At 34.9% G+C, this 27,767-nt stretch overlaps 1 protein-coding gene and 1 non-coding gene across 5 annotated transcripts in view; both read left to right on the plus strand.

Annotated features, from left to right (window-relative positions):
- The window catches only part of LOC143638453 (vascular endothelial growth factor receptor kdr-like), a 253,851-nt gene that overhangs the window by 51,719 nt on the left and 174,365 nt on the right, over positions 1-27,767 (plus strand). The gene's annotated exons all lie outside the window — the stretch shown is intronic.
- On the plus strand, positions 7,313-7,386 carry Trnan-guu (transfer RNA asparagine (anticodon GUU)). Its single transcript has one exon. It is a non-coding gene; the product is annotated as a tRNA-Asn (tRNA).

Here is a 27,767-nt window from a genome sequence, read left to right on the forward strand (position 1 = left end):
CCCTCTTCCCTATCTAGAATTCATCTATTCCTCCCATGCTCCCCCTCCCTACCCCACTATGAGAATTTTTGCATCTATGTTAATTAGAGATATTGGTCTGAAGTTTTCCTTCTTTGATGTATCTTTGCCTGGTTTTGGAATCAGGGTGATATTGGCCTTATAGAATGGGTTTGGAAATGCTCACTCTTTTTCTATTTCATGAAATAGTTTGAGGAGTGTTGGTATTAGTTCTTCTTTAAAGGTCTTATAGAACTCAGCTGTGTATCCATCTGGTCTTGGGTGTCTTCTATTTAATTGCTTGAAATTGATATGTTTAAATCATGTATATCATCCTGGTTCAGTTTGACAAATTATATGACTCTAGGAATTTGTCGATGCTTTCAGTATTTTCTATTTTATTGGAGTACAAATTTTCAAAATAATTTCTAATTATCTTCTGTATTTCTGTAGTGTTTGTCATATTTCCTTTTTTATTAATGGATATTAGCAATTTTAGTTTTCTCTCCTCTTCATTAGCATGGTTAAAGTTTTATCAATTTTATTTATTTTTTCAAAGAACCAACTTTTTGTTTTTTCAATTGTTTCTTTTGTTTCAATTTCATTGATTTCAGCTAAAATTTTAATTATTTTCTGTCTTCTACTGCCTTTGGTATTGATTTTTTCTTCTTTCTCTGGGGTTTTGAGATGTAATGTTATTTGTTATTATTTGTTATTTATTTGTTGACTTTTTCTTCTTTTAAGGAATGAATTCCATGCAATGAAATTTCTTCTCAGTATTGCCTCCATAATGTTCCAGAGACTTTGATATGTTGTATCAGTTTTCTTATTTACTTCTAAGAATTTTTTAATCTCCTCCTTGATGTCTTTTGCAACCCATTGTTCATTCAACAGCATATTATTTAGTCTCCAGGTGTTGGAGTAGATTGTATTTTTAAATTTATCATTGATTTCTAATTTCATTCCATTATTATCTGATAGAATGCAGGATAGTATCTCTACTTTTTCATATTTGCTAATAATTGCTTTGTGGTATAATATATGTTCTGTTTTAGAGAAAGATCTATGTGCTGCTGAGAAGAAAGTGTATTCACTTGTTGATGGATGAAATAAAGTGTGTGTGTGTGTGTATATATATATATATATATACTGTTATTGGTTGTTTTATTGAGTTCTATAATTTCTTTGTTCAGCTTCTGTTAGGAAGGTCTATCCAGTGGTGAAAGAGGTGTGTTAAAGTAACGCAGTATTATTGTTTGTGGTCTATTTGACTCTTGAACTTGACAAGAGTATGTTTGATGAATGTAGATGCTCCATTTTGGGGGGCATATATATTTATAATTGTTATGTATTGTTAATGTATGGTTCCTTTAAGCAGTATGAAATGTCCTTCTTTATCCCTGTTGGTGAACTTTGGCTTGAAATCTACTTTATTTGACATGAGGATGGAAACCACTGCTTGTTTCTGCAGTCCATGTGAATGGTATGATTTTTTCCAAACCTTTCACCTTCGGTCTGTGGCTGTCTTTTCTTATGAGTCTCTTGAAAGTAGCATATTTTTGGGTCTTGTTTAAAAATCCAATCTGCCAGTCTATGTCTTTTGATTGGTGAGTTTAGGCCATTAATATTCAGGGTTATTATTCAGATATGATTTGTATTCCTGATCATATTTGTTTATTTTTGGTATTTAACTTGATGTAGTTTCTCCTTTGATTAGTATTTCCTTAATGTAGTACCTTCTTTTGCTGATTTTCATAGTTTTTTTTTATTTCCTCCTCATGGAATATTTTGCAGAGTATGTTCTGTAGTCAGACTTTCTAATTGTAATTTTTTTAAAAAACGTTTGTTTATCATGGGAGGTTTTTATTTTGTCATCAAATCTAAAGTTTAATTTTGCTGGATATAAGATTCTTGGTTGGCATGCATTTTCTTTCAGAGGTTAGTATATGTTGTTCCAGGATCTTCTAGCTTTCAGGGTCTGGGTTGAAAAATCTGCAGATATTCTAATTTGTTTCTGCCATGTATGTAATCTGACTTCTTTCTCTTGTGAGTTTTAAAATTCTCTCCTTATTCTATATGGTAGGCATTTTCATTATAATGTGCCTTGGTGTAGATTTGTTTTGATTTTGTACATTTGGTGTCCTGTAAGCCTCTTGTATTTGATTTTCTAATTCATTCTTTTTTTATTGGTTGTTCAAAATATTACAAAGCTCTTGACATATCATATTTCATATATTAGATTCAAGTGGATTATGAACTCCCATTTTTACCCCAAATACAGATTGCAGAATCACATCGGTTACACATCCACATTTTTACATAATGCCCTATTAGTAACTGTTGTATTCTGCTACCTTTCCTATCCTCTACTATCCTCCCTCCCCTCCCCTCCCCTCCCCTCCCCTCCCATCTTCTCTCTTTACCCCATCTACTGTAATTCATTTCCCTCCTTGTTTATTTTCCACTTCCCCTCACAACCTCTTATATGTAATTTTGTATAACATTGAGGGTCCCCCTCCATTTGCATGCAATTTCCCTTTTCTCTCCCTTTCCCTCCCACCTCATGTCTCTGTTTAATGTTAATCTTTTCTTCCTACTCTTCCTCCCTGCTCTGTTCTTAGTTGCTCTCATTATATCAAAGAAGACATTTGGTATTTGTTTTTTAGGGATTGGCTAGCTTCACTAAGCATAATCTGCTCTAGTGCCATCCATTTCCCTGCAAATTAGAAGATGGAAAAATATACCCTGTTCATGGATAGGCAGAACTAACATCATCAAAATGGTGATATTACCAAAAGTTCTCTATAGATTTAATGCAATGCCAATCAAAATCCCAACGGCATTTCTTGTAGAAATAGAGAAAGCAATCATGAAATTCATATGGAAAAATAAAAGACCCAGAATAGAAAAAGCAATTCTAAGCAGGAAGTATGAATCAGGCAGTATAGCGATACCAGATTTCAAACTATATTACAGAGCAATAGTAACAAAAACAGCATGGTACTGGTACCAAAACAGGCGGGTGGACCAATGGTACAGAATAGAGGACACAGAGACTAATCCACAAAGCTACAACTATCTTATATTTGATAAAGGAACTAAAAGCATGCAATGGAGGAAGGATAGCATCTTCAACAAATGGTGTTGGGAAAACTGGAAATCCATATGCAACAAAATGAAACTGAATCCCCTCCTCTCGCCATGCACAAAAGTTAACTCAAAGTGGATCAAGGAGTTAGATATCAAATCAGAGACTGCGTCTGATAGAAGAAAAAGTTGGCTCCGATCTACATATTGTGGGGTCGGGCTCCAAATTCCTTAATAGGACACCCATAGCACAAGAGTTAATAACAAGAATCAACAAATGGAACTTACTTAAACTGAAAAGTTTTTTTCTCAGCAAGAGAAACAATAAGAGAGGTAAATAGGGAGCCTACATATGGGAACAAATATTTACTCCTCACACTTCAGATAGAGCCCTAATATCCAGAGTATACAAAGAAATCAAAAAATTAGACAATAAGATAACAAATAACCCAATCAACAAATGGGCCAAGGACCTGAACAGACACTTCTCAGAGGAGGACATACAATCAATCAACAAGTACATGAAAAAATGCTCGCCATCTCTAGTAGTCAGAGAAATGCAAATCAAAACCACCCTAAGATACCATCTCACTCCAGTAAGATTGGCAGCCATTCTGAAGTCAAACAACATCAAGTGCTGGCGAGGATGTGGGACTGCAAACTGGTGTGGCCAATTTGGAAAGCAGTATGGAGATTCCTGGGAAAGCTGGGAATGGAACCACCATTTGACCCAGCCATTGCCCTTCTCGGACTATTCCCTGAAGACCTTAAAAGAACATACTACAGAGATACTGCCACATCGATGTTCATAGCAGCACAATTCACAATTGCTAGACTGTGGAACCAACCCAGACGCCCTTCAATAGATGAATGGATAAAAAAAAATGTGGCATTTGTACACCATGGAGTATTACGCAGCACTCTTCTGCTGAGCCATAACCCCAGCCCCATTTTTTATTTTTCTTAATATTTTTGTTTGCTTGTTTTTTGCACTCTGCTATAACTAAAACAAATATTTTTTAAAAGGTAAAAATAGGAGATAAAAGAATATACAACACTACTGTAATATACTATTCAGATATCCCAGTCCTCACTAGCCTAATTCTTGAAAAGTACTTGGTTTCACAAATGTTGGGGATGTGAGGGCCAAAGGAGGGGAGGGAGGGAGGGAGGGGAGAGAGAGAGAGAGAGAGAGAGAGAGAGAGAGAGAGATAGATAGATCGATCTCAGAGAAAGATACAAAGATTGTTTTTGTTGGAGATCAGTATCTTTCCAGCTTTCCTTCTCATGCAGTAGGTGGGGTTGTTTGTTGTTTGGTGACATTTACCCTCAGGATAATAAAGATTATAAGGTGGGAGGGTTGGTCTTTGGGGCATGGCTCTTGGAGGTGGAGTATAGTACTTGCCAGTCCACAATGGGAGACTGCATCCCAAGGATCTCCTTTGGGGGCCCACTCATATGATGTAAGCATTTGGTCTTATCTCCTTATATCATTTGTAGACTTCGTAATTCCTGGTCTCTAATTTAGTCTCTAAACCATATTTCACTCACCCTCTCCCTTTCTACTTCCCAATTAGGAACATTTCTCTCTGGAGGTCTTGTTGGACTGCATTCTAGGGGCTGTGCACCTGTTGTGGAGAGCTGTTTTATACTGGGCAATTCAGGACCCAGTTTTGTGACTTGGTTTTGTTAGCTATGGACTGGCTGCATTGCCACAGGCACTGTGCTGGGTTAGTGGCTGCCAGGTACAGGGGGCAAGTTGGGGACTTTTAGTTCCTTGATATTGTTTCGAAGCCCCAGCCTGTGTTTCAAGCTGGGATTTGCCCCAACTAAAGATGGCAATGAAAGTGAATCAAGATGGAGGTGGCTGCTTGCAGTGATGGGGTGTTGGGTTTGGTGGGGCTGGGTAGTAGCATTGAATGGCATGTTTAGAGATGCAGTTCTATGGCATGCAGTATTGTGGCTGTGCTGTCACCAGACCCAGTGCAGTGTCCCCAGCTGCAGGCTATCATGTGTAGGGGACTGTGGCAGTGGTTGCAGTGCCTCAAGATAGAGGTGACTGGAGGAGCCCCATGTTGGTAGATGGGGGTCCTCATGGGAGTGGTGGCCAGATGTCCTGTGTGGGAGCAGTGGCTGGAATTCCTACGTGGGTGGGTGGCCAGGAGTCCTGCATGGGTGCTACTTCAACACCCGGAGGACCTGCGTAGATGAGTGGCAGGGAGTCCTGTGGTGATGCTGAGACCTGGAGACCTATGCTCATGGCAGCGTGATTCCTGAGTGGGAGCAGCTGTCAGGGGTCCTCTAATCACTTGCAATGAAATAGTATTTCCAGTAATTGAATTTGAGGTCCCAGAGTGGCACAGAATGCAGCCTCCCTCTATCCTGCCATCTTGGATTCCCTCAATGTAGATTTGGTTTGCGTTTTTCTGATTGCTAAGACTGTTGAACATTTTTTTCATATATTTTTGGCCATTTGTATTTCTTCTTTTGAGAAATGTCTATTTAGTTCATTTTTTTTGTTTTATAAAATATTTTGAATATTAATCTCCTGTGGAAATATTAGCTGGCAGAGATTCTTCCCCATTCAGTCTTCACACTCTTGTTTGTTGTGCAGAAGCTTGTTTATTTGAATCTATCCAACTTATAGATTCTTGGTTTCATTTCTTGAGCTTTAGAACTATTGTTAAGGAAGTTATGTGCCTGTGCCAATATGTTGGAGTGTTGAGCCTATATTTTCTGCTAGCAGTTGCAGTAATTTTGGTCTGATTCCTTGGTCTCTGATCCACTTTTGAGTTGATTTTTGTGCAGGGTGAGAGATAGGGTTCTAGTTTTATTCTTCTATATAGAGATATCCAGTTTTCCTAGCACCATTTATTAAAAAGACTATCTATGCTCTAGCACATTTTTTTGCAACTTTTTGAGTACCAGATGATAGTATCTATGTGTATTTTTCTCTGTCTTGTATTCATTTCCATTATTATTCCTGCCTGTTTGGATGCCAATACCATGCTGTTTTGGTTGCTATATTTCTATAGTATAATTTAAGATTGGTTATTGTGATGCCACCAGCATCACTCTTATTGCTCACTATTACTTTGGCTATTCTGAGTCTTTTATTCTTCCATAATAATTTTAGTAATAATTTCCATAGTAATTTCCTACTTCTATGAAGAATGCCTTGGTATTTTGATGGGGTTCACATTGAATCTGTGGATCATATTTCATACTATGACCATTTTGGCCATATTAATTCTGCCTATTCAAGAGCATGATAGGATTTTCATCTTTTAAAGTCATTTTTATTGTTTTCTTTCATTTGTTCCTATAGTTTTCACTATAGAAGTCTTTACCCTCCTTGGTTAGATTTATTCTCAAATATTTTATTGTTTGAGGCTATTATGAATGTGATAGTTTTTCTGATTTCTTTTTCATTAGATTGACTATTGGAGTATAGAAAAGCTATTGATTTTTTATCTTGATTTTATATCCTGCTACTATACTTAATTTGTTTATCAGATCTTAAAGTCTTCTGGTAGAATTTCTTGTGTCTTCTACATATAGAATCACAACATCATCAACCAGATTATTTGCCCTCTTCTTTTCCTACTTGTATCACTTTAATTTCCTTGTCTTTCTTGATTCTCTGGCTAGACTTTCAATATCTATATTAAATAGGAGTGGTGAGAGTGGACATTTTTGTCTTGTTCCTGATTTAAGAAGAAACAATTTCAGTTTTTCTTCATTTAGTATGATATTGGCTTTGGGTTTGTTCTATATTGCCTCTATAATATTGAGGTCAGTTTCTTCTATCCCTAGTTTCTCCAGTGTTTTAAACATGAATGAATGCTTCATTTTGTTCATGTCCTTTTCTGCATCAATTGATATGTTCATATGATTTTTGTCCTTAATTATATTTATGTGATGAATGACATTTATTGATTGCATATGTTAAACTAATCTTGCATCTCTGGAATGAAATCAACATTAACATGGTATACAATCCTTTTAATATAATTCTCAATGTACACTACTAATATTTAATTAAGAATTTTCTATCTTTTACCATCAGATATATTGAGCTGTAGTCTCTTGATTTTTTTTCTGGCTTTCATGTCAAGGTGATATTAGCTTAATAGACTGAATTTGATAGTGTTTCCTTCCTTTTTCTTTCATGGAATAATTTGAGTATGGTCATTATTAGTTCTTTAAAATTATGATAGATACGGGTGTCTCTGTGGCGCAATCGATTAGCGTGTTCGGCTGTTAACCGAAAGGTTGGTGGTTTGAGCCCACCCAGGGATGGACCTTTTAAACAAGGTTGTGGTTTGTAAAATTATGATAGAGCACTTCTGAAAATCCATCTGATCCCAAGGTTTTCTTTGTTGAGAGACTTTTTATTACTGTTTCAATTTTATGGTTCATTTTGGGTAAGCTATATGTGTCTGGAAATTTATCAATATCTTCTAAACTTTTCAATTTATTGGAATATAACTTCACAAACTAGCTCCTAATGGTCCTTTAGATTTCAGCAATGTCTGTGATGATGTCTCAAATTTCATTTCTAATTTTATTTACTTGGGTCTTTTTTTGTATTTATTTTGTTTAGTTTGGCTATGGTTTTATCAATATTATTTATTTTTTCAATTCCCAACACTTTGTCACATTGATTTTTATGTAATTTTTATTTTTAAATTTGGCTCTACTCTTAATTATTTCCTGTCTTTCATTTGTTTTTATATTATTTCTTGCTTCTCTAGGGTCTTGAGACATTACATTTGATTCTTTCTTTGAAATCTTTATATTGTTTATAAAATGTAGGCAATCCATGCTAGAAACTTTTACCTTAGAACTATTTTCATACTGTCCCAGAGATTTTAATATGTTGTATGTCTCTTTACATTTGTTTCTATTTTTAAAAAATTTCTTCCCTGATTTCTTCTCTTTTTCCTCTTTCAAAAGTGTCTTATTTAATTTCCATGTTTAAAAATTATTTATGGTTTTATCTTGTTCTTTTAAAAAATACATTTTACACTTTTCTGGAAAAAGTACAGATTTTTTGAATCATTGCATACTTTTTCTTGTTCTTATTATCACCATAACCCAAGTTAAAAGCTGCCAGCAATATACATGCCACTGCCTGAATGCTGAGGTTCTTTGAAATTTCCTCTATTGGATAAACTATTCCACCACATTTAATATTTTTAAAACTACAAATTGTTAACATATTAATTGTACAAAGTAATGTTTTTCACTGTGATGTTTCCATATATCATATTGCATACCTTGAAAATATCTACCCTTTCTTCAACCCTCTCTTTCCCTCTTGTCTAGATTACTTCAGTTAATGGTTCCATTCATTTTCTTAGAAAAGTCATTATTTCATCCTTCCTTATGGTTGAATACCATTCTGTTGTGTACATATACCTTATCTTCTTTATTTATCAGAACATAGGCACCTAAGCTGATTTCATATCTTAACAACTATTGTGAATAGTGCTTCAATAAATGTGGGTAAGTGGTATCTCTTTTGATGCTCACTTCATTCCCTTTGGATACATACCTAGGAGTATAGATGTGTCACATGATAATTCTAGTTTTACTTTTTAAATAACCCTCAATGCTGATTTACATTGTGACTGTAGTGATTTACACTCCCATCAATGGTATATAGATATTCATTTTTCCTGCATTATCACTAGCATTTGTGCCTTTTGTTACTATATATTTTTTTCTTCTAACTGGAGTGAGATGAAATCTCAGTGTAGTCTTTATTTTTATTTCCCTTGTGGCAAATATATTGAGCATTTTCATATAATTTATTGGCCATTTTTATATCTTTTTGAGAAGAAATTATTCAGAATCCTTGCCAATTTTGTTGGGCTGGATTAGTTTTTATTGTGAAGTTGTTTGTATTATTTATGAATTATGGATATTAACCCCCTGTCAAATGAATAACAGAAAAGATTTATCCCATTCTATAGCTTGTATATTCACTCTATCAATTGTTTCCTTTTCTATGCAAAAGCAAATTAATTTGATGTAATTCCATTTGTCAATTCTTGCTTTTGTTTCCTGAGCTACTAGAGTCTTATTAAGGAAATTGTTGGTTATGCCAGTACCTTCAAGTGTTATTCTTAAGTTTTCTTCTAGTACATTTTAAAGTGTCAATTTTTATGTAAAGGTCTTTTATCCATAGGATCTTTTTAGCACAGGGTGAGATACAGAGGTCTATAGATGTCTGGTTTCAATATTCTGCAGTAAGCAAGAAAAGCAAGAAAGAAAATAGATACAAATATGTATCTTTCTTGCATTCAGTTTTCCTAGCACCATTTGCTTTCAAGACTTTTTTTTTCTTTCAATGTGTGTTTTTGTCTCCTTTGTTAAGAATCAGTAAATGATAAATTTCTGGGTTTATATCTAGGTTCTCTTTTCTGTTACATTAGCACACTGTTATATCTGTGTTAATGCCAGTACTATGGTGTTTTTGTTACTATGGCTTCATAATACATTTTGATATCAGGTGTTGTTATGCCTCTATCACTATTTTTTTGAGAGAGAGAGAGAATTTTAATATTTATTTTTTAGTTTTCGGCAGACACAACATCTTTGTTTGTATGTGGTGCTGAGGATGGAACCCGGGCCACATGCATGCCAGGCGAGCGCAATACTGCTTGAGCCACATCCCCAGCCCTATTACTATTCTTTTTATTCATGATTGCTTTATTTGTTTATTTGTGGTCTTTTGTGCTTCATTAGGATTGTTTTTATTTTTTTTTTATTTCTGTGAACAAAGTTATTGGTATTTTCATGAGGATTGCATTGAAACTGTAGATCTCTATTGGTAATATGTAGGTCTTAATAATATAAATTCCCCCAAGCCCAAAACATGGAAAATCTTTTTTACCTTATAATGTCTCCTTCAAGTTCTTTCTTCAATATTCTATTATTTTCTTTGTAGAGGTCTTTAAACTCTTTATAGCTATTCTTAGATATTTTATTTGTGTGGCTATCAAGAAAGGGATTATTTTCTTGATTTCTTTCTTAATGAGTTCACTGTTGTGTAAAGAAAAGATACTGGCTTGTGTATATTCATTTTGTATTCCATTATTTAATGAATTTGCTTATTAGTTTTAAGATTTTTAGTGGAGTCTTTAGGTTGTTCTACTTATAGTATCAGACCATCACCAAACATGGATAATTTGACTTCATCCTTACCTATTTGTATCTCTTTTCTTGCTTGCTTTTGCCTAATTTCAATATCTACATTTTCTATTACTATATTGAATAAGAGTGGTGAGAATGGATGTGCTAATTGTCTCCTGATTTTAAAAGGACTATTTTCATTTTTTCCCATTCAGAATTATGTTGACTAGGGGTTTGTCATATATAGGCTCTATTATATTAGCAAATGATCATTTAAAAAAATAATTATTTTTAATTGCAGTTGGACACAATACCTTTATTTTATTTATTATTTTTATGTGGTGCTTAGGATTGAACCAGAGTCACACATGTACTGTGAGCACTCTACTGCTGAGCTATAACCCCAGCCGCTAAATGATCATTTTTATAACTAATTTATTCTGAGATTTTATTAGGAAGGAAGGTGTAATTTTATCAAAGACTTTCTGCTTTACAGAGATGATCGTGTGATTTTCATCTTTGATTTTATTTATGCATCCTTTTATATTTATTAATTTGTGTATGCCGTACCATCCTTCCATCCCTGGAATGAAATCATATTTATCACGGTGTATGATCTTTTTAAGGTTCATTTGAATTTGGTTTATGGTATTTTTTTTTTTTTTTTTTGGTGCTGGGTATTGAACCCCAGGCCTGTGCATGTGAGGCACACATTCTACCAGCTGAACTATATCCCCAGCCCCTCATGGTAATTTTATGGAGGATTTTTAAATCTATGTTCATTAGTGATGTCTGTATGTGGTCTTAATTCTTGTTTTGTCTTTATAAGGTTTTGGAACCAGAGTAATACTGGATTTGTGGAATGAGCCTGAAAAAATTACTTATTTTTCTGGTTCATGGAATAGTTTGAGGACCTTTGTTCTCAATTCTTCTTTAAAATATGGTAAAATTCAGCAGTGAATCTGGTACTGAGATTTTCTTTGTTGGGAGACTTGTTGTTACTGCTGCAATCTAATTGATTTTATCCCTATATTTAGGATTTCAACATTTCCTTGATTTAATTTTTTACATGATCCTAAATTTTATTGTTTCTTATAGATTTTCCAATTTATTGGTAAATGGTTTTTCAAAATATTCTCTAGTGATCCTTTGAATTTGTAAACCTTGTAAAGCCTTATTTTTAACTAATTTAGTTTGTCTTCTCACTTTCTTTTGATGAATATAGCTAAATATTTATCATTTTATATCTTTTCAAAGAATCAGTTATTTGTTTAATTGAGCTATTGTATTATTCTTTTAGACTCTTATTTTTGTTCTTACGTCTTTTCTTCTACTGATTTTGTTTGGTTTGCTCTTTTTTTAATAAGACTAGGGGCTACATCATTATTTTATTTATTTGAAAAATTTTTGATGTAGGCATTCATTGTTTTAAACTTCCCTTTTAGTACTGCTTTCTATAGGTTCATGTATGTCCTGCTTTATTTTCAATTAGTTGTAGAAAGTTTTTAATATCTTCCCTAATTTCATCAATAATATGCTGTTCACTCAAAGTGTGTTGTTCAATGTCTATATGTTTATATAGTTTATGAAGTTTCTTTTAATGTTTTTTGTAGTTTTATTTTAGTATGATCAGGTACTTGTGTCTTGTTTCTGGTTTTAGTCCATTATGATCAAATAAGATACAGGAAATCATTTCTATTTTATAAAGATTTCTTTTGTGGCTTAATATATGGTCTATTAGAAAAAAGTTCCATGTGTTGATGAAAGGAAATTGTATTCTGCAGCTGTTGGGTAAAATAATCTGTGTCCATTAAGTCCATTTGATCTGTAGTATAATTTAACTCTGTTATTTCTTTGTCTGGCTGATCTGTAATTGTGTGCTACTAAAGTCATCTACAGTGTAGTATTGGCCCAGTCTCTCCCTTTATGCTTCATAGGTTTGTTTTATAAATTTGGGTGGCTCTGAATTTTTGTGCATATGTATTAATAATCATCATATCCTCTTTTTTCTTTTTAAATTTTTTTCATCATCATATTTTCTTGATGGTTTCCTTAACCAATATGTAGTGACCTTCTAATTGATTTTGTCTTAAGTCCATTTTCTTGGATATAATTATAGCTATTCTTTTAGGTTTGGGATTCCATTTCTTGAAATATATTTTTTCATCCTTTTACTTTCAATTTTATTATACCTATACATGCAAGGTGAGTTTCCTAAAGCCACATATTGTTGGATCTTGTTTCTTAGTCCATCTAGCCAGTATTTTTCTTCATTTGAGAATTAAGACCATTTGCATTCTGCATTATTATTGAAATGTATGCTTTTCTTTCTGACACTTGATTGATTTTCTTTATATTTTTAGTATTCTATGTTAATTTCTTCCTATGTTATTCATCTGAGACTCTTTATGGTTTAGCATATAGATATTTTTTTATTCTTTCCTATTGTTCACTCTATGTCTATTATTTTTCTGAGAGGTATTCTTTCCCTTGTTCTCATGATTGTACTAATCATTATACCTGATATGGGCATAGGATTCTCTTACCTATCTTCTGTAATGCTGCTCTACTGATCATGAATTCCCTTGGTTTATGCTTATCTTGGAATTATATATTTATACTTTGATTCTAAAGGATCATTTTGCTAGGGAGAATAATTTGCAGTGGAAGTTGTTCTCTTTCAGGATTTGAAATACATCATTCCATACCCTGCTGGCTTTCAGAGATTTTGTTGAGAATTCTGCTGTTACTGTAATGGGGGGTGCTTTTAAATTCATCTCAGTACTTCTCTTTTGCAGAATTTAATATTCTTTCTTTATTCTGTGCTTTTGCCAATTTAATTATAATTATGTTGTAGAATGCTTCTTTTATGGTCCTGTCTCTTTGAGATTTAAACGCTTTTTTGTCTTTCCCATCATTTTGAAAATTATTTGCTATTGTTCCACTTAATGGATTTCCTTTGTCTTCAACATGTAGCTCTATCCATCTAGTTTGCCAGTTATGTGAATGTTTGATCTAGAAAGCAGTGTCCCAAATATCTTGTATGTTTTCTGAATCCTTCTTTTTTCTTCATTGCTATCTGAATGTAATACTTTGACAGATTTTTCTTTATGCTCTAAAATTCTTTCTTCTTTATTTAGTCTATTGGTGAGGATTTAAAATTATTAAGCTTTATATTTCCAGTTTTTTTTGGTACTTGGGATTGAATCCTTAAACCTTGAGCCACATTCCCAACCCTTTTTAATTTTTATTTTTTAATTTTGAGACAGAGTCTCACTAAGTTATTTAGGGTCTTGCTAAGTTGCTGAGGCAGGCCTTGAACTTGAGAACCACCAGCCTCATTCTAATGAGTTTCTGGGAATACAGGTGTGCACCACTGGGCCCAAACCATTCCCAGTGATTTTTTTTTTTTTTTGCTGGGGGGTGGGGGGATGAGATCTCAGGTACACTCAATCACTGAGCCATATCCCCAGCCCTAATGAGTATTTTATTTAGAGACAGGTTCTCACTAAGTTGCTTAGTGCCTCGCTTTTGCTGAGGCTGTCTTTGAACTCTTCATCCTCCTGCCTCAGCCTCCCAAGCTGCTAGGATTACAGGTGTAAAGCACTGTGCCTAGCACTTTCCAGTATTTTTATCTGGTTCACTATCAATATCAATATCTCTATCTCTTTGTTGAATTGCCCTTTCATTTCCCTCAGTGTCTTTGTTAATTAGTTCAGTTGATTATTTGCATTCTCTTGTATTTCATTGAGTTTTATATATATGTATATATTTCTAATTTTTTGCTTTTCATCTACTTTGTTATCTTTGCAATCTGTCATTAGGGACATTGGAACTATGGAGAATATCATATTGCCTGTTTTTTTCATATTTATTGTATTTCATCTTTGAGATTTGTTTGTCTTTTTGGATGGATTTCTCACTTTTATGTGACAAATTTCTTATTAAGCAGCCTTCTTAATGATGCATCCTATGATACCAGTGTGTTTTATACTATTAACTAATTTCAATTTTACTTCACTATGTAATTTCCTGAAGCTTCTTTGGATTTGATTAGTGTGTTTTGACACATGAATATCATGTCAGAGCCTGAGGAACACATTTTTCCTGTAGGTCTTTCAAGAGTGGGGTTCCTCTGATAGTTCTGACATAAGCAGAAAAGAAAGTAGAATATGAGTTTCATTCTGTGATTACTCCTAAAATAGGCATACAAGCCCCTTTCAGATGATGGGAGTTTCTTCAGTTTGTGTTGATATTGACACTGTTACTTGACAACAATTCTCATACTGACTGTTCTAATCATGGTGATAGGGCCTAATATTTTCATCCTCTGTTTAGACACTGGCCCAACTACAAGTGTTGCATGGTTAGATAAAGTGCCTGGTATCACAGTTTCCCCTCTGTAGTATTCCCATCAAGTTTTGCCAGCAATGTGCAGTTTGATAGTGTATGCAAGTGACTGAGGTTGAGGGCCCTTGCGTGTGTGTGTTCACATTAATTGTATTATTTGTCTGTTTTTGCTATTGTGGTGAGTATCCAGAAGCCAGATTTCAGTGCTCCCTAAGAGATACTCACTTGGGGACAGCTTGTTGGGTAGGGACATTTTCCTCACTATTTTTTACACACACACACACACACACACACACACTATAACTAAATATATATATATATATATATATATATATATATATATATATATATATATATTTAGTTATAGTTGGACACAATTTTTTATTTTATTTATTTTTATGTGGTGCTAAGGATGGAGTCCAGCGCCTCACACATGCTAGGCGAGCACTCTACTGCTGAGCCCCAGCCCCAGCCCCTTCCTCACTTTTCTTTAAGTTGAACTATCTACTCAGGTTTGAGCAAGGACTCTTTTGTGGCTGGAGAAAGGTGTGGTTCCTCTCAGCTGGGCTGGTAGTGTAGTTCAGTGGCAGAACACCCATGCAATGCTTGGCTCTATCCCAAGAACTGTAAAAAGGATAAAGTAAATAATCCAGGTAAAGAAATTTAAAAAAATTAACATGTTAAGAATAGCAACCACAAATACAATAGAAAATAAAGGGGAAATAACATAGGGTAAAATAAAAAGTTAAAAAGTAGTTAATTGGAAAAATTTCACATAAAATAAGTAAAAAAGGTTAAAATATGGAAAAAAGGAAATACAATTGAAAACAAAAAAGAAAGAACAAAAGGAAAAAGGAAAAGCAGAAGAAAAGTAAAAGTTTACAAAATTACATATAAGAGAATTTGAGGGGGAAGGGAAAAAAATAAGAGAAAGAATTAAATTACAACAGACGGGGTAGAGAGAGAAGATGGGAGGGGAGGGGAGGGGGGATAGTAGAGGATAGGAAAGGTAGCAGAATACAACAGTTACTAATATGGCATTATGTAAAAATGTGGATGTGTAATTGATGTGATTCTGCAATCTGTATTTGGGGTAAAAATGGGAGTTCATAACCCACTTGAATCAAATGTATGAAAATGATATGTCAAGAGTTTTGTAATGTTTTGAATAACCAATAAAAAAATAAAATTGAGGAATATAAAGAAAAAATGAAAATCTAAAAAGAAAATAAATAATAGTAAGACCTATGAAGTCATCAATAAAAATTAATTCTTTCCTCCTATTTACATGAGTGGGTAATAATTGATTTCAAGCTAGAATTACAAAGCTTGTCTCAAAGTTGTATGATCTATGGACAGAGCAGAGCAAGGTCTATTCACCCCATGCCACACTAGCATGCCAAAAAGCTATTATGGAATGTGGAACTTTTCTGGCAACGAATCTCTCCAGATCTTTTGGGGCTGCATGCTCCAATGTTGGGGCTAAAATCTTTGATTCACTCTGTCAATAAGCTGACACAGAATGCAGAACTCCCCCAAGATTCTCTCCAGAGCCTATTGTGCTAATACGGTCTAAGGGAAAGTGAAATAGCAGTTCTACAGTATTTTCCCAGATGTTCCTGAGGGCAGAGAGTGGCAAGGGAGTCAAATATATTTGTTCTGGGGTGGGGGTGGTAATAGAATTGTACAGTCTCCTGCCCACAGTGTTCCTAGTGTTGGCTTTTGCATAAAATCACATGTGATTATTCAGTCTCCTGGACTCTGACAGCTGGCCTTCTGAACTGCTGATTTTAAGGACAAGCACCTTCTGCTCCCCTCCATATGCCAGACCATTTTTACACTGCATAGAATTCTCAATGTGTCTATGTCAGAGTCTCCCCTGTGGGACAAATTGACTCTTGAGGCAATATCCCACTAAACCAGTAGAGTGATGTTGACATGATGTCTGGGAGACAGGAAAATGCAGTGGCCTTTGGCTCCCAGAGGAGTAAGCACAGACAATAGAACCTTTATCATGATGGCTCCCAGTTACAGCACCATTAGAATATTCTAGGAAGTGCAGATAACTCCAGAACCAGCTTGCTCTCTAAACCAAGGGTCAATTGTCTGTTTAGACCATATTTGTGCAGGGTGCTGGATTTTTAACTAGGGGAACTCACCGAAACTCTCCTTCTTTTACCTCTAAGCCTGATAAGTGGTTACTCCCAACCCTCTACCACAGTGCTACACAGCAATAATGTCTTCTATTTCACAATCCATTTCACTATTCAAAGTCTCTGGTCTCCAAGTTTTGATCTGTGCACTATTGAATTCCAGTGTTCTCCCATTATTTCCCACCTCAACACTACACTCCTATTGTTTAGATTTATATCCTGGATATGAAAGTGACTGCTGGGTGCCTCTAATCCTCCATCTTTAATTTCCCAAGCAGAATTTCTACAACTTTAAACCTGGCCTCACGCAAAGTCTCAGGGATGGGCAAAATATATACAAGTTCTTTACCAGAATGTAACACAAATAGCCCATAGTCCAATTATAAATAGAGTGCTCATTTTCATCTGAAACCTCTTGAGCATAGCCTTTACTGTTTGTATTCCACTCAGCATTCTGGTATTCTGAGTTTCTATAATAATCACCCATTAAACACTTCTTAAAAAATTCTAGGGTTTCTCTAGCATGCGTCTGCAACCTTTTTTTTCCAACTCCTTCCTGAAAAGCAATTCCAAAGGCTCCTGAACAACATTGACAGGTTTATTTGTAGCAATGACCCCACTTCTTGATGGAAGTCTTCTGTTGGTGTGATAAAATACCTGAGATGAGTGATTTCAAAAGTGGACAGTGGACAGATTTATTTCCATTCAAGCTGTCAACAGTTTCAGTTCATAGTCACTTTGCTCCATTATTTTGTATCTGTGGCAAGGTAGAAAATTACTGTAAGGTGCTCATAGTAGAACAAAGCTGCTCACCTCATGATGACCAGCCAGGAAGCAAAGAGTCAGAGGAATGACAGGGTCTTATTATAGACCTTAAGTGCATGCTCCTGATGACATTCTTCTTTCAATTAGCCCCCAACTCCTATAGTTTCTACCACCTCCCAATCGTACCATTAGCTAAGCCTTATCACATAAGCTTTTGGGAGGTGGTTAAGATATAAACTATAAGGACAAGACATCTGCTGTTGGTATGTTTTCACTGTTTCAGTACTAGGGGATAACCTAATACCAGATTTGTCCCAGACACACTGTGTTTGTGTTTTTCAGAATGAACCAAGAGAATATCTAGAAATCATTCTGCCCCCATAAGGTTCTCCCTTGGGCCAGGTAGATAATAATCAGGCTATGGTCAGGTCCTGTAGGATTCTGCCCTGCTCTTTATAGAGTCCTCACGAATGGCCATCCTCATGTCTGTGGCCACCAATGACACCAACCTGTGTCACACCCTTACTATGCATCCTGCTAATACTCTGCTGCCAGAGATTGATGGAGGAGTATTGGAGGCAGTCAGCTGCATGGCCCAATATAATTCTAGTGATTCAGTCTGTGGGTATTGGCTTGTTGGTAGGGATTGTGTAGCTTAGTCCAGCACTGGGTTTCACTGTGGCAGGCCTGATAGAGTTCTTCAAGATGTGGACTTAATTCTGTTTCCTTACCCAAAGCTGGTGGCTGCTCTGTTCACACTGGGCTTTTTAGTGTTGAGGAATTGTAACAAAAGCAACTCATTTATTTATGTCTTCTTCAATATTTATTTTCATTTGTTTACTAAAAGCAGATACCATGGTCTCTCATCTTCTTTCCTGAGCTCTGCTGAAGGTAGTTTGGTGCATGAATACCTGTTTCAGTTCGTGTGTCTGTGGAGAGATGATCATTGGAGGCTCTTACTTAGCTGCCATTTTTCTCTGCCTTTCCAGGGCAAAGGCAGATGCAGATGTTTGCTTGTGTGCGCGCGCACACACACACATACATATGTATATATAATTATACATATTTATACACAGTTGTATATATATTTATGCACATAATTATTAATTGGCAATTATACCTCAATGAAGCAAAAACTTTTTAAAGACAAAATGTATGAGTCTGTGATCTTAGTGTGGATAGGACTGTAATGGTTTTAGATTTCTAGGAAAGGGAACAATGTTAGAAAATATACAAAGATGTTTGGGAGACCTGCTTCGGACAAAGTGAATGAATGAAAATAGCTGATGTGGGAAGATATGGGGAGAAGAAGGTTTGGGAGGAAGAGTATTAGGGCTTGTATAGCAGTCCCAAGACATTTCCGAGATAATAAATAATACCAGAATCCATTCCACAGTTATACTTTTCACTAATAAATGAGGTCAATTCTGTGTAAATTTCATTAGCTTCTGGAATGAGAAATGGAAGAATGCTCTGACCTCTTCTGGTTAGATGACCCCTTTCATCTGGGTCTTCTTATCCAAATTTAGTAATCCAGACCTCTTTCCAACTCCCTCAGGCATTCAGCTAACTTCATCTGATAACACTCCTAAGCAAGTAATACTCATTCTACTCCTGTTTGGAAGGGTTTGAAATTTCAAGATATATTTGGAAATGAGTAAGGCTGAAAACCACAGTCATTTGGAAACTATATCATAGCCTTCCACACCTACATGGGACTTGAAGCTGGAAATAATGCAGATCCTTACTGAAAATGCATTACCTCCTTAGTAGTGGGCCTAGGTAATCTTGAGAGAGAATGAGATATTTTTCAAGACCGATTTTGAAAAGTTATAAACCATGACACTGGGTTGTTTCTTCATTGATTGCTCTTAAATGAATTTAGTATGTTGCATGCAAGCATGGACTCTTTTGGAAAGACACTCATGCTTTTATTTAGCAAATATATTTTATATTATCCTTCAAAATCCTTTTCCCTTATTGTCAGAAACAACATCCATCTTCATTCAGTATTTTCTTTTGATTACCTCAACACTCTTGACCATGTGATCATGAAAGCAAAAAGGAAAAAGAAGGTAGTAGAAATAGTATTCTGTATTCTCATGCTCAAACCTAGAGCACCTGGGTTCTTATGTTGGCTCTATTACTATTTGGTGTGGGCAATTATATTCCCTATTTTGGTTCTCTGTTTTCTTGAGTATAAAATACCAGCATCTAAACTCTGACATGTGAAGATCCTGGAACTTGAGGTTTATTTCATACTCTTATTTTAAAAGCCCCACATGGATGAGTTAGAAGATCTATACAGTTGAAGGCTTATATAATCAGAACACAGCAAGCACACATGTAAGCTTGTTGGCTCTGCTTTGAAGGTGTATCATAAAACTCATTTCCTCTGCCCGTAAAAGCTGCTACCATTGTGGCCTGAGCCACAATTGTATTAACCTGGGGACTGCCAAAATCTTTTGGTTGCTTCTGTACCTAAGCCAAGATAGTTTTCTCTCAACTTAGCATCCAGAGTGAATTATTTTTTAATTGTTGTAAAATACATAAAAAAGTCACTGTCAATATTTTAAGTGTACACTTCAGTATAGTATATATTTTCAGTGTTGAGCAAAGAATGATATTTAAAAGGATAATTCTTGTTGCATCTATCGTCTTGCTCAGAAACAAAAATGATGCTCCTTCTCAAAGTAAATCTCAAGTATTTACAATGGCCTTTAAATCATGATATGACCTAGGTTTTTGTCATACTTATGACTTTATTCATCTCCTATTAATCTTTTCTGTATTCTCATTGCTCTAACTCCTTGTGTCCTGTTCATTTTTATTTACTTTTAAAATATTTTTAGATGTGGATGGACACCATACCTTTATTTTATTTATTTATTTTTATGTGGTGTTGAGGATTGAAACCCAGTACCTCACATGTGCCAGGCAAGTGCTCTACCACTGAGCTATAGCACCAGCCATCCTGTTCATTTTTCAAATGTACCAGGCGATGGCACCTGGCTGATTATGCTACCTGGACTACTCTTCCCACTTGTAGCCCCCAAGATCACTCCCTGTTCCCTTTCAAATCTTTCATGAACATTTCCTTCTCAATGAGACCTCCTTTGACCACCTTATTTAGAATTGAAACTCTACATTCCTTATTTCTGCTTTATTCATATGTCCCACTCTCTGACATTATATATAAAACTTAGTTTTTGTTTGTCTCCACTGCTGTTCTTCATAATCCACAGTGGTGATTTTTGTCTGTCTTATTCAACATGCTATACTTAGCACCTGTAACCATGTATGGAGTAGATGTTCAATAAGTGTTCATTGAACAAATGAATACTATGGAGTGAAATCATAAGGAATAACTTCTCTGGACTATGGTATATTTGACAGCGTTATGTTAGTGTCTCTTTAATGTGTATATGGTATAGATAGAGGAGGTGTAATGTAGGAGTAGAGGGGAATTACATTTACTTTAATCCGACCTGTGTATACCCATTTGTGGGAGGTTGTGCTCTGAATCAGATATTTTAGGGCAATGCTATACAATAGAAATATTATGGAAGCCATGTTGCGGGCCATGCATGCCATTTAAGTCATATATATTTGAGGTATATAACCTGATGTCTTCATATTTGCACACATAGTGAAATGATTACCACAATAAAGCAGATTAACATACCCACCTTCTCATATAATTATCTTTTCTTTAATGTTTAGAGGACCTGGAATCTACTTATTAGCAAAATTCAACTATACAATAATGTAGAATTATATAGAGTCAGCATATTACATCAGGTATCTAGACATATTCATAACCTTATAAATGTTGACCAAAACCTCTACATTCCCCTCACCCCTTTGCCCTTGATAATCACTGTGCAACTTAATATTTCTGTGTATTTGATGTTTTAGGTTTCACACTTAAGTGAAATCACGTAGCAGGTTTATTAAAAAATATTTTTAGTTGTTGATAGACCCTTATTTTATTTTTTTATATGTGGTGCTGAGAATCAAACCCAGTGCTTCACACATGCTAAGCAAGGGCTCTTCCACTGAGCTGCTGCAACTCCAGCCCCTGCAGCAGTTATTTTTTTTTTGTCTTGCTTATTTCATTTAGCAGAGTATTGTACAGGTTCATCCATGGTTTTGCAAATGGCAGGATCTCCTCACATTTTAAGGCTGAATAAAATTCCATAGCATGTGTTATGTATATAAGTACCTCAAAATGTTTTAAAAATCTATTTATTAGCACATTACAGTGACTACTATAATGTGCTAATCACTATAATATGGTAATAAATAGATTTTTATAAAGTGATGGACTTTAGTGTGACATGCATTTATTCACACAACATGATTTGTTCTAGTTCAATCCCTAGTACTTTCCTTTCTCTCCCCTCCTCTGTTTCCCCATACCTCTATTCTTCTGATCCTCATATATATACATACATACATATATATATATATGCACACACGTATATGTATACATACATATGTATAAATAATATACACACATATATATTTGTTCACTCATCATAATAATAACGAAAAGTGGGATTCCTTGTGGCATATTAATACATGCTGTAGCATAATTCAATTTTATTCCTTAGTTTTTCCCATTTCCCTCCCTTCCCCCTCTAACCTTCGATACCCTAACTCTCCTCTACTTATCTCTTTTCCATTTTTAAGAGATTCCCCATTTTTATTCTTTTTTTCTTTCTAGCTTCCACATGTGAAAGAAATCATCTAACCCTTGACTTTCTGTGTCTCGCTTGTTCCACTTATCATGATAATCTCCACTTCCATCTATTTGGGAGTAAATTACATAATTTCATTCTTCTCTATTACTGTGTAGAACTCCATCGTGTGTGTGTGTGTGTGTGTGTGTGTGTGTGTGTATGTGTGTGTATGTGTGCGTATGTGTGTATCTGCTGCAGTTTGGGGGGTAAATAGCAAGGACTGAAAGAGATGGGTCTTATGTGGTTCTGATACCACCGTTATCAGTGATGAGTTCTGATCCCTCACATGTTGAAGTTTGAACATTAAAGAAGCACGCTGAGGCAAGCATATAAAGCAGGGTTTATTTAAAAATGGGTAACATAGACTTCTCCCAGGAGGGAGAAGGGGACCATAGCTGGTATCCAGGTATCCCAAGAAGCAAGGTGTTCTGCCCTTTTTTATATGTCCTAGGCTTCCTTTGTTCTTCTGCCCTCTTCTCCTTTTCTTTCTCCTTCCTGAGTACCTGACTAGGCCCAATGGGATAGCCAAGAGGTGAGAAACTGGTGGGCTGAAGGGGGAAGGGCTGGATGGAGTAGCCCAGTACACATTATCAACTTTATAGATCCCTGTAGGGAGGGGCAATTCCTGGGACAGAGTACCTTAGCAACAGGTTAGAGCAGGGAGAGATTCTTGATAAGTGTGGAGGAAGGGCTCTGAAGGAATTAACATTTCAATCCCTCTGGAGACAGTCTCCAACTTCCCAGACTCACAGTGAAGCTAGCCAATCCCTAAAAAACAAATGCCAAATGTCTTCTTTGATATAAGGAGAGTAACTAAGAACAGAGTAGGGAGGAAGAGCATGAGAAGAAGATGAACATTAAACAGGGATGAGAGGTGGGAGGGAAAGGGAGAGAGAAGGGAAATTGCATGTAAATGGAAGGAGACCCTCAGGGGTATACAAAATTACATACAAGAGGAAGTGAGGGGAAAGGAGGAAAATATAAGGGGGAGAAATGAATTACAGTAGAGGGGGTAGAGAGAGAAGAGGGGAGGGGAGGGGAGGGGGGATAGTAGAGGATAGGAAAGGCAGCAGAATACAACAGACACCAGAATGGCAATATGTAAATCAGCGGATGTGTAACCGATGTGATTCTGCAATCTGTATACAGGGTAAAAATGGGAGTTCATAAACCACTTGAATCAAAGTGTGAAATATGATATGTCAAGAACTATGTAATGTTTTGAACAACCAACAATAAAAATAAAAAAAAAAGAAAAAAATATTGGCCTCCTTGATCTGACCTGATATGATTTACCTATCTATACTGTCTGCCTGTCTAATTCTGGCTTCAGTTCCATTCCTGCCATTTTTTTTCATATCACTTGAACAGTTTCTATTCTTGATTCATAACTGTTTGATCCCCTTTGACTTAACATTTTTTTGTAGGGTGATGGCATTCCAGTTTCATTCTTCTACAAAGAGCTATCCAGTTTCCTACCACCATTTGTTCAAAAGTCTCTGTTTTATTCAACATATATTTTTGGTACTTTCTTTTTGTACCCAGGGATACTTAATCACTGAGCCTTTTTTAAAAAAAATATTTAGAGACAGGGTCACACTGAGTTGCTTAGCAGCCTTGTTATGTTGCTGAAGCTGGCTTTGAACTCACAATCCTTCTGCCTCAGCCTCCCAAGCTGCTGGGATTACAGGCTTGTGCTACCATGCCCGACTGTTTTTGGCACTTTGTTAAGGATCAGATGATGTATCTGTTTGTATTTGTTTCTGACTTCTATTCTATTCCACTGGTCTTCATTTTTGTTATTATGTCAATATCACTGTCATTAAATGAAATTAAATATATTTATCTTCCAAAACATTTATCAATTCCATGTGGTGAAAACTGTCACAACCCTTTCTTCTAGCTTTTTGGAATTCATAGGACATAATGTCATCTATCATTACCATACTATACAATATTACTCCAGAGCTTCCTGATCCCATCTAAATGAATCTTAGTAACCATTAATCAGTACTCAGTAAAACACACACACTTTTGCTGGCTTTTGGTAACTACCATTTTATTAACAACTTTTATAAGATTTCATAGATTTTACCTATGGTTGAGATCATATGGTACTTGATATTTCTAACTTATTTATCTTCATATAATGATCTCCAGTTCCATCCATATTGTTGTAAATGAAAGTGCTTAATACTTTTTTATTGTGGAACAGTATTCAATTGTGCATATGTACCACATTTCTAACCATTTTTCAGTTGATTGAAACTTAAGTTGTTTCCATTTCTTGGAGATTGAGAATAATGAATCAATGTATGTGGGAATGCAGATGTCTCTTCAACATACTGATCTTATTTTCTTTGTATATATACTCATTTACTGGGATTGCTGAATATTATGGTAGTTCTGTTTTTGAAGAGCCTCCATACTGTTTTCTAAAATGGCTGTACTAAGTTATATCCCTACCAACACTGTGTGTTTCTTTTGCTCTACATCCTTGCCAGCACTTGTTACTTTTAGTCTTTTTTTATATTACTTATTCTTATTGGGATGGGATATCTTATTTTGAGTTTGATTTGACTTTCGCTGATGATTAATGATTTTGAACATATTTTTCATGTACCTATTGGCTATTTGAATGTGTGTTTCTTTAGAGAGAGAGGTAATGTGAGATTTATTTTCCATTGTTAAATTTGGTCATATTTTTGTTATAGATTTTTGGAGTTTCTTGTATATTCTGGGTACCAACCTTTATTAAATGTATATATTGATAATATCTTCCCATAATACAGGTTGTCCCCACCCTCTGTTGATTGGTTCCTTTGATGTGTAGAGTATTTTTAAGTTTATTTAATCTTATTTGTCTATGTATGATTTTACTTATTGCACTTTTGAAGTCTTATTCAAGCAAAAGCATTGTATTAGATATAAACAGACACATGAAACAGTGGAACAGAGTAAAGATCCTAGAAGCAAACCCATATTCTGTAAATATTTTTCGTCTGTTTTCTTCTAGTAGTTTCATAAGTTCGGGACTTACATTTAAGTCTTTAAATATTTATTCCATTTTGAGTTTATCTTTTTAAGTGGTGAGATATAGTGGGTCTATCTTATTTTTCCCAAAACCTTTTGTTGAAAATGCCATCCTCAATCCAGTGTGTTTTCTGAGATCTTCGTCAAAAATCAATTGTCTGTAGATGTGTAAATTTACTTCTAGGCTGTCTATTTTGTTCCATTTTTATATGTCTGTTTTTATGCCATACCATATCATTTCATTACTACTGCTTTGTAGTATGCTTTGACATTAGGTAGTATAACGACTCCTGCTTTGTTCTTTTTACTGAAAATGACTTGGGCTATTTGGCCTTTTTTGCAGTTTCATAAAATTTTTAGATTTGACTTTTCTAGTTTTATGAAGAATGTCATTAGTATTTTGATAGAAAATGACTTAAATTTGTAAATCTGATTGAGAGGTATGAACATTTTGGCAATATTGATTATTCTAATACATGAAGAAGAACTGTCTTTCCAATTTGGGATATTATCATTTCTTTTATGAATGTTTCATAAATTTAATTGTAGAGATTTTTCACCCCTTTGGATTGAATTTATTCCTGGGTATTTATTTATTTCTATTTGTATATGTTCTTAATGGAATTGCTTTCTTGATTTATCTTTTAGAAAATTTGACATTGACATGTAGCAACTATACTGACTTCGGATATTATTTTGTATCCTGTAACTTTGCTGAATTTATTCATTAGTTCTCATTGTTTTTTGGTGTAGTTTTGAGGGTTTTCTATATATAAGATGGTCATCTGCACATAGTAGCAGTTTGATTTCTTTTCCAGTTAGGGCATTACTTTTTTATTTATCTTGACTTATTTGTGTAAGTAGGATTTGGGGGAATAAAAGTGATGAATTGGGCATCCTTGTCTTATTGCCAATCTTAAAGTGAAAGCATTTAGCATCTCCCCATTCAATATAATGTTAGCTATTTGCTTATTATAAATGGTCTTTATTATGTTGAGAGGCATTCTTTGTATTGTCTTCATTGTTCAATGCTTTTATCATGAATAGATGTTGAATTTTATTAAATGCCCTTTATTGCCTCAATTGAAATGAGATTAAGTTGTTTTGAGTTCTATACATATTCTGGATATTAATCTCCTGTCAAAACAGTAGCTGGCAAAGTTTTTCTCCCATTTTGTAGATTCTCTCTTCATGTTCTTTTTTCTTTTGCTATGCAGAATCTTTTTATTTTGATCTTCACTTGTTCAGTCTTTATTTTATCTCTTGAGCTTTAAGAGTCTTTTTTAGGAAGTTGGTGCCGGTAGGGATATGTTGGAGTGTTCACCCTATATTTTCTTCTAGCAGTTGCAGTGATTTTGGTCTCATTTCTAGGTCTTTGATCCAATTTGAGTTGATTTTTGTTTGGGATGAGAGATAGGATTTAGTTTTTTTAAAATATGTGTATCCAGTTTTCCTAGCACCATTTGTTACAAAGGCTATATTTTCTTCAACATGCTTTTTGTACCTTTACCAGTGATCATACAACTCTTTCTATGTGGATTTGTCTGTGTCTTCTATTTCATTGTTCTTCATGTCTATTTCTATGCTAATGCTATGCTGGTTTTGTTATTGTATCTCTGTAGTATAATTTGAGATCAGGTATTGTGGTACCAACAGGAACACTGTTATTGCCCAGTATTGCTTTGCCTGTTTTTGGTCTTTTATTCCTAAATAAGAATTTTAGGACTATTTTTTCTAGTTGTGGGAAAAATGCCATTGGTATTTTGATGCAGATTGCATTGAGTCTATATATTACTTTTGGTAACATGGCCATTTTCACCAAATTCAGTCTACCAAAGAGCATGGGAGGTCTTTCCATCTTTGTAGGTCTTATTATCATCAAACAGAGATAATTTGTCCTCTTCTTTTCCTATTTTGTGTTCCTTTAATTTCTTTCTCTTGCTTGGTAGCTCTGGCTAGCAATCTACTACCTAGCCACTCTAGTGGTTAGAGTGGACACAATTATTTTGTTATTGATGTTGGAGGAAATGACTTATTTTTAATCCATCCATTATGATTTTGACTTTGAGTATGCCATAAAGAGTCTTTATATTGTGGAAATAAGTCCTTTCTGTCTAGAATAAGGAAATCTTTAATTTGTCTTTTGCAAAATTTTCTATTTATAAAATACTTTCAAGGACATCTTAAGGAATGATATAGTACAGAATAAAAAAAATGCCTCATATCAGGTCCATCTACAGGGGTAAAACTGAAATTGTAGGAATATAGGTAGCCAAAACCATTTTTTTAAGATCCATGACTGAAGGCTCATTTTTTTGAAGTATCATATGTTCTCATATCGACATTATATTTTTTACCACATGAGAAATACTTATAGAGTGTGTACCCACTCAAACTGAGTCTGAGTCCTATGGGAAGTGGGTGAAATGAGCACATTCATGGTCATTTTAATACATTTTAATTTATTAAAGATTAATAATAATTTTACTTGGCA

This window comes from Callospermophilus lateralis, chromosome X, assembly GCF_048772815.1.
Source record: "Callospermophilus lateralis isolate mCalLat2 chromosome X, mCalLat2.hap1, whole genome shotgun sequence".
In the NCBI taxonomy this organism is placed as follows: domain Eukaryota; kingdom Metazoa; phylum Chordata; class Mammalia; order Rodentia; family Sciuridae; genus Callospermophilus; species Callospermophilus lateralis.